The following is a 9,359-nucleotide window of genomic DNA, read 5'->3' as shown; positions in this document are numbered from 1 at the left end:
CATGTTTCGAACCTACAATCATCATTGCCTTCGAAACATTGTGTGAAAAAGAAAACAGAAATATTACATTCGGGCTAAGGTACCTGTCAATGTTGAGTTTGTTCTTTATAGAGAGGTTCTACTGTAAAATGTCAATGCCACCCCATGATACATGACTGTTGGTAGTAAACATCATCGTTTAATCGTCCCAGGGCGTGTGTTTGTCAGCATTTTTTCGAAGGTGTTGCCTCCTTGACGAAAGGATTGCCCTCTTCCATATCTAAGGGGGTCACAGCCAAGACGACCAATTTCTACTTATAGTATACATATATATAAGTGTTAATGCCACCCCACGATACGTAATTGTTGGTGATCATAACATTGTTAATGCCACCCCACGATACGTAATTGTTGGTGATCATAACATTGTTAATGCCACCCCACGATACGTAATTGTTGGTGATCATAACATTACATAACGTACGGATTTATATTGGGGGCCTTTTCACCGTATAGACGTGATCAAGCCGCCAACCCCCTAAACTGTTTCTCAAAGTATAACCTCTTAAACGTCGGCATGAGGTGACTGTGGAACCAAACAAAATACTGAGACTGGGCGATATCCTCGTGACCTCTTTAACCAAGGATCAGTCAGGTCAGGGTTTTATTCTTGGCAATTTCGCAATATCCACTCGCAAAGATATGGCACCGTTTTTTGATAGAAGTGTGCTGGGAGATTGCAAGTAATTAATATGCCCATTTATTGCACATTCTGGCGCAAAAGAATTCATAATATGGTGGTTTTATTGATTAAGAAGATTCTGATTCTATAATTGTTCGAATGAGTAATTTCATTACGTTCTTTAAAGAACTTATTTCATATGTCGCTACGCCATTGTGATCAGGTTCGACAGTACACGCATGTATACAGGAATTGTTTGGGCAAAATGTCGCAGTCCTGTGGACCAGCCCAACCAGCCTCGGAGAGTATTACCTCGTTGGCATACCGCGTAGTGCAGTGTGCTTGTCGCGGTCTTCTCCCGATGAATTGATCGAAATGAAGCATGAATTCCCATCGTTCTACTGTCTTATCTGAGTTATCTTAGGGTAACCAGGACAAGTCTTGATAATATCGACCCACACGAAATAGCTCTCCCAGTGGTTGATGGCCCTAAACCGGCAAAGGCAAACCAACGCAATGCTTGAGATTCCGCGTTGGTCCAATTGTGATGTTTTTGCCCTCTCGATCATCACGATAGCAACGAGAGTGAGAATCGCACTTTAAGTGAGAAACGAAGAATTAACGCGTCAACAAGGTAAACGTGATGACCTGCGGCTGATATCAGACACCCCTTGGCGTACGTGACGTCAAGCGGACCAACGTAAAGCCGACTGTTATGTCATTGGTTTCTATGACAAGCGCGACCTTTCTTAATAATCGAGCACTGCCCATTGGTCACAACACTATATCACTGCCGCGCGTGGCTTTGTAAAGATCACTGTCTTAAGAAATGTTACTCAGTCTGCCTCTGGTACATGGATGAGGTGTAGTTCCAGCAGTTTAATAACCGACCCGGTCTTCCGCCAGAACTTCCCGGTTGTTTGGGATAAAAGGTTGAGATTGTTGAGACGAGTTTTTAGATAATTCGGCAGGTCAGTGCTCAACATTACTAAGGTAAGAACCTTCTCCTCAGAATCAGTTATATTAATAACTCATAGCGTCTTTACTATTTTTTGTGAAGCGTGTATGAGTTGAGTTTGATATGTGTAAAGCCCTTCAACTCGCCATTAGGTATCATACCAGCATGAGACTGGTACTTCTTCATGTCATATCATTCATTACATAACGGGCGTTATGGAGTAATCCCACAAGTTTACTTTGACAAAAAAACAACAAAATGGCCTCTCCTCAGGGAGTTCAATATCGCAGTCTCCTGACGAGGTTTATTGTCGACGTTGTTTGGTCCTTGACGGCGATATTTTGCTCAAACAACTTCTGTTCACCGGTGCGTACTTTGAACCTGATCATGATACATCAAAATAGATCCCAGAAAGAACGTGCTAAAATTCCGATAAAGATTGTGGAAGGGAAGGGACCTCTACAATCCTGGCTCACGGCAATACCATTCACTTCCGAACTCTCCCGAAGACTGCCGAAGCAATTGACCCCAATAGACGCACCAGGTGCCATTTGTTGGGAGACGGAATTGATCGATTAGTTTCAAATGCGACATTGATTGGCGACAAGTCTTAATAGGATTCTTTCATCGTTAATTTGATCAACTGCGCGCTGATTACTGGACATTCCGGCGACCGCTCTCTTCCCCTTGGCGACCGTTTTAACAGTTCTTGATTTCAAAATTCTGCTGTTTTTCGTGTAGGACATTCGAATAGTATTCGTGACAATTCATGATCAGCAACTACAGCTATTGACGCTCTCTGTCTTATGCATATTAAACATGTGGCTTTGGTGGCGTTGAAGGAAATAGTGCAGAAACACGTGAAAGGCAATTATAACAACAAACACGGACTGAGCCGTCACATGGCATCGGCGAATCGATTGAAGGACCGGGCGTGATCCGTTGACATAGCAGGCAGGTTAATATGCGGATAACAGCGGCAGGAGCCTGACCTGGCTGGAACTTATATAGATTATTCACTTACGAATTGGTCCGTTGATTCCTCTGCTGAATTCGATGTCATCAATGCGTTCTAAAAGTCCTTAAAGGTCTACACCGATCGTTTAAGAAATCGAAATTTGTAACTGAATCTGAAAGTTTCCAATGGTGTAAATGCCCACTGAATTTAAATTTCACTATAACCGTTTTGTAGACAGATATACAAATACTATGAATACCGAGGTTCAAATAATTCGTATGCATAATAACTGTACTACATGATTGTGTAGAACTGCATTTCTTTCTCCTGGACACCAATATCGGAATGGCGTACCTGAGAAAATTACTTGCTTCGGTAAGGGGAGAGGACGACACAAAAGAAACATACAAAAGATTAGTTCATTTTGAGGGGCGTAAGGCCCGCATTTATTACTTTTATCAGATTATACCCCTCCAACACTGTAATGGGGATGGGGGAGGGGGGGGGGGGGGGTCTTGTTTCTATTGTGTTGCAAAGGTAAACCAATACCTTTACCCACCGTGGTGCCCTTCAAGACTAGTGTTGAACACTAGCAGATCTTCGCATTGGGAAATATGTCTGAAGCCAACTGCTCTGCGCATTTAGTGTAGTGTTCGAAAACAGCTTTTGTCAGAGAGTAGCTGACAATCTATTCGCAAAGTTGTAGTGTTCAGGTTAGTGTCAGTAAAATTTTGCCCCCTCTCATAATGTTTCAGCAGCAGGAAGCTGTGTGGTGATAAGTGGGTCCACATCAAAACAAAAGAACCAAAACCAGCAGAAGTAAACAAAATAAAAGGCATCGACACAACATTTCCAAAGCCGGTCAAACGAATCAATGCCTTTATTGGCGATTGTCAATATTTATTAACACTTTGTGTCCGTGTCATTAATTACAAAATATTGCACCGAGATTATTTGTTACCATGGCAACGGATGCAATACAGCAAAGCAATTCTGGTATGTTTTGTGTACCTTGGATGATTACTTATCCGATATAGGGTCCTGTCCATCAGAAGGGCGGCAATGGAAAAAGACCGAATTATTTGGACTTAGGCCATTTTGCCTTGAAGAGCTACAGTTAGTGTTTCATCATCAAAATACACATGAGATGGCGCAGGTCAACATTATCTTGACGCCAAAAAACAAAGGCTGGCTTTTCGCCTCTCCTTGAACGCCCTCTCTCCCACAGAAAGACGCACGGGGGTGTTTTCTGGCATTTCCCGTTGATTTGACACATGCTTATACCACCGAGGGCGGAGCTCCCTCCGCGACATTGAAAAGTTTATGAAACATGGTACGACGAAGACGTCACCATTTCCCGGCATATCAACCGTGAAATATCACTGGATCGCAAGCACGCGCCCTGATTCCATGCTGACCAATCAGCGACTTTGTAACACTTTTGAAAATACATGTATGTACATTTCAGGTGTGATTGACGTCCGCCTCATCTGGAGTTATCTCCACGTCATCCTACAGTGGCTGTGGCATTATATCAGCTACATTAGTTACTTAAATCCTGGCCGATACGTAAAGATCACACGATCTGCATACGTCATCACACAGAACGGTGACGTTGTGTACAATCCTACGTACGGGGAACGTTTGATAAACCTTTTTCAGAGCGGTAGGTGTATGACTCAAAATTTGTTCTAGAAATTATATGTTTCGTTCCTTCAAAATAATATCGCTATGTATTCAATCAGAAGAATATCGCTTACACGAACCGAAAATACTTATCTTATTAGGCGGTGGTGTGGAGGCTCAGACATCTGACTAGCGGTGAAGAGGTCCCTGGTTCGATCCACACTGTCGGCGTGAGAGTCCAGGCAGGGCCCTTTGCCTTACAAGCCTAACCCAACCGAGGTCTTGCAATAAGTACCGGTCGGATATACTGACTGAACAGTTCATTTGAGTTCTACTGAGGTCTCAGCTTAGACTGGGGAATAAAGTAAAGCACTTTGAGAATGTTGTGCATAATGAAAAGTGCTATAAAAGTTTTTTGATTATTAAGGTTATTCTTATCCTCCATTTACACCCTCCTCCGTCTTTCAGATGCTTCAATAAAACGCCGCCTCATCTCCTGGATACAAGCCCTCCTCCCAAACTTCCGCATCTCAAACTTCACTTCGACTTGGTCCGACGGGATAGTTCTCTGCGCGCTAATTGAAGCGGTGTGTCCAGGGTGTTGCCCCCGCCATGACATGTTAAAGCCTCAACAGAAAGTCAACAACTGTCGCCTTGGACTGAGACTGGCAAAGAAACACCTGGGGATTCCGCCGGTGAGTGAGGAACTCATACTGTAAGCTACAACATTGTCGCATAATCTTATTTTTCGCGATTTGGGACGGTGGGTTTATAAGATTGAAAAATTGAATTGAACTTGAAACATAGTGTAGCAAAAATGTAATCAGTTTTTAAACCACCGTTTTGAATCTTTCAGAGCATTATCACCCCTGAAGAAATGGCGAAAGGCAAAAACTCCATGGAAATGAAAATGAGACAGCTTCTCTCATTGATCAAATATCTAGCAACACAAGACCAACACAAGCCATTGACTGAGCGTATCAAGTATATAACTCGTGACAGCAGCATTGACCGCGTGATCAGCAGGTGTAAGGCTAGAGGGAGTGGCCTCAAAGTCGGGAATGTCGGCAAGAGGTCCAAGTTCACGATCACCATTGCGACGGAAGAAATGATGGATCTGCTTATTGAAATTAGCGGCCCAAAGGGGGAGTTCTGCTCCGAGATCATTCGCAGTGTTGTTCCAACTCACAATATGGGAAGGATGTTTGACTGGGAAGGTCAAGGTCAAGGCCAAGGTCAAGGTCAAGGTCAAGGTCAAGGTCAGATAGAACCGCAGAACATCGACAGTGAAGAGAAACAGAATATGCATCTTGGCAGATGGAACTCGGGGGAGATGATTGTCAGACAGCGCAGCTTTGACGGAGAGGTTCAAGACGCCCCGAAAATCCCCTTCGACTATCAGTTGATTGGTGAGGGGAAGTTTCTGGTGAGCTTCATCCCCCGGAGTGTCGGCATCCATACGCTTCACATCAAGTGGCAGGGGAGGGGCATCAAGGGCAGTCCGTTTGAGGTAGCTGTGAGTAAACCACGGGAGAGGCGCGGCTCGTACTCTCTTGGAAAAGAGAACGTTTTTAGTATTGGAGATAGCACATCAGATGAAGCGTCGATTGGCGGGGCTTCAGAAGCTGACGATGTTTACAGTGAGGTGGAACGGGCAAAAAAGACTCCTTGGGGTCGGAAGGTCCTTCGGGGGGTCTCGAATGAAGGTCAGGATCAGAAGGCGTTAGTCAAACAAGGCACGGTTACTAGGCGACGAGTTTTGAAGCGAGTCATAACAAAAGCTGGACAGGACATTGTCCTCGAGGAAGCAGAGGCACCGGGTGGAACGGCCAAGACTGCTGTTAGAGAAACGCGTTCCAGGCAGAGCAGAAGTGAAGCGCAGAAAACTAGGTCAAATAACATGCCGCAGCTAGGATTGTTCGAGTCAGTTGCTCGTGAAGTCTACAAGCGTCACGTTCAACAGAAGAATTCCGATACCGATAACGAGGCTGAGGCAGATGATAGACATCGAAACGAGGCTGATAAATTGACTGAAGATATTATAAAAGCCCCAAAGCTTGTCACGTTTCTGGAGAGCGATCAATGCGCAGATGTGAATGCAGGCGAGCGGATATCCCCAGTAGGTTACAACCATACGGGGTCTTTGGGGACTGTTTCTGAAGATCGCAATGAAGGAACAAGTGCATTAGAATCGACTAGTTCGATCGAAAAGGTGGCTACGCAAATGGGTGAACAAATATTAGAGGATGCCATTTTGGATGCTGGAGCAAATAATATCTCTTTGTTCAAGGAAGGCAACAAGCGGCTTAACAACGCTCACTTTTTTCGCCCCGTAAGTCAGGATTCCCAGGAGGGAATTTCGCCCCCGCCACAGGAAAAAGGAGTAAGTAGTGAGTCTTATAATGCTTCCAACAGAGGGCGCAAATCCTTTGGATCTATAGATGGAGAAAAAGACACAGAATACATTGATATTCCTCGAAGTTTGAACGGAGTTGATAAAGCTAGTTCGTCACTTGGAAACAGTAGGGGACGCCGTTCGCTAGACTCTAAAACTGGAAAGAAAGCGGTGGCCAAAGCACCGAATAAGGATTTGTTAACACTTCCTACGGTGAAGCGGAAAGTAAATTTCGAGCGCCGACCATCTGGTGGGTGTTCCCCTGCACCGCACCCGATCCTAGCTGCTATGCAAGTGCAGAAGTCTCCGACAAATACCGACCAGGAGACGGTCTTCTCTGCTGTGAAAATCCAGCCCGTTTCCCCGGAAAAGCGTCAGTATTGCCCAACGCAGGGCAGCAAGCAGATTGATGAGTCACACGGTGAAGATGCTCGAACCCGGAAAATGGACACCTCCCGAGAAAATTCCGCACGAAGTACAATCCATCCGAAAATAACTTCAGGCGACCACCCGAACGTTACTGACAATACCATAGATGGTAGTAGTGGTATCGGAAGTAACAATGATATGCTGGTGTCTAAAGTGGAGAGGTACGATGGTCTAGCATCAGTTGCGAATTACAAGGATACGGAATCAACAAATTTAAATGTCTTTACTACAGGCAGCAATGATCATTCTGCAGCTAAAGACGGAGCTCGTGCTGCTGAATATCGTAGGTCTCAACTGGGCAAAGACTCGCGAAGTCTGCAAGATGGAGTTTTCGAGGAGTACAAAACAACCGCGTGTAGAAGGAGGGATTATTCTGAGAAAGACTTTGGTACCTTCGGTGGGTCGTTCGATCGGAAAGCAGGTGTAGGTGCCAAAGTCGGCCAAGGGATTATTAGGGATAGTCCAGGCACTGTTATTCGGGACAGCCCAAATCTGAAGGTACTGCAATCCCCAAGCATGAAAAAAACCTGCTGCTTCAACGCCCAGAAAGCCTTTTCAGGGTCCGATCATGAACGGAGCATTTCTTTTGGGAATGATCTAAAGGATATGCCGCAAAATAACAGCGTCAATAGGGGGCATGCAGGTGGCGCGAACTCTCCAGTAGACAGTGGAGTTTCTGATTCTATTGGTTGTCCCTCTGTTTTGAGTTCCCCACGTGATATCCCGTCTTCTACGTCTGGGAAAGATGCCACAACCGACGACGATACGAATAGTTTCGAGGATGTCGTAAAGATACCGCTTCGAGCTTACTCGTCCATGCCTCTACTGCGGTCCGCACAAGCTGTAGATATCGACTCTGAAAGTGATAGTACATCACAGGATGAACAGCAAATTAAAGTAGTTCCAAAGCATAGAAAAATGAGAAAACACAACACTATTTCTGGCCCAGATCCGGATTTCTTGGAATCACCTGCCATGTTCACCCCATGGAAAGATGTTTTGGAATATTGGATAACGAAACCTCAAAACGCGCAGGTCGGATTTGATGATGAGGGGCTGACGCCAACTTTTCCATCAGGTTCGATGGGCGATTCTAAGCTGGCATCATCAAATGACCTTGCGTCACTGGAGCTTACAGATCAGTGGACACAGGTCTCTGCCAGCGCGATAAAATTGGCAACAAACTGGGAAAAGCCGGAGCGCTCCATCAAATTTCGAAGAAAAGTTATCAAAATGCCTCAGGAGGTAATTCAATACTCTAAAGATGAAGTCCTTACGCTGACTGATCAGAAAATCAGTGAAAGCGTTAACTCTGTTATATCTTCAAGACATCTACATCCTGCACAGCGGACCCAGGCTTTGTCCAATGCATCTTATGACGATACGTACCCCGAAGCTGAAACTCATTTGACACGGCAGTCTACCATTGAGACCGGGGATAGTGGTATTGCAGAAGAAATTAACGGAAGGATACCGTCGCAGGGATTGGTGCCTCGTATTCCTAGCAAAAAGATTATCGAAGGGCATAGAGCAGTTTTCCGTAAGCCATACCGCGGGAGGATTATATTGGATCCAAAGCTTACAAGCGATACCGTCTTAGAAAGGCGTCAACAACGCATGAGTTTGGGCAGGATTGCCGTTACACGGTCACGCTCGGGCACCTCATCGCGGGGCTCAACGCAGGAGTCGGACTGTTCTGTTGTTCGGCAGGCCAGGAACAAGACAGTAAAGAAAGCTGAATCTCCCAAGAGAAGAATCATGTTTTCGAAGCGTCTTGGTGTGCACTATTACAGCAGGTTATCAAATTGGACTAGGTCGAGCTTCGCGTCGTCTTGCCAGTACTCAAGCAGGGACCCCGTTAATGAGCATGCAGGGGGCATGCCCACAAGCACCTCAAAACAGGACATGATGACAACGACTATTCATGAAAACGATGCGACATCCGATGATATTGCACAATCGGAAGAAGATAACCAGTGGACAGATGATATGCAATTTGGGGATAACAATGAAGATGGTGAAGATCACAGCGCCACGCAGTGCGTGAAACGGAAACTGAAGTTCAAATGCGAGTGTTCTAAATATCTAGCCGATAAGGAGAAATATCTTTCGTTCTTCGGGGAACTTTATCCGTCGGAGCTGTGCCAACGTTGCAGGGAACATATAACTGAATCGGACAAAGCCTCGAGGGATCCACGTTGTCCACTGACTCCATTTACCGTGCAACCAAATAACGAGCTTCAGACATCCGCAACCAGCCAACGGCAGAATCGCAAAGAGCCTGGTGCAAACACGGCACTGGTGTCGCCAGAGAAAGGGGATGTTTTGGCCT

Source organism: Lineus longissimus, chromosome 14, assembly GCF_910592395.1.
Source record: "Lineus longissimus chromosome 14, tnLinLong1.2, whole genome shotgun sequence".
NCBI lineage: Eukaryota > Metazoa > Nemertea > Pilidiophora > Heteronemertea > Lineidae > Lineus > Lineus longissimus.
This window is presented reverse-complemented; position numbering follows the sequence as displayed.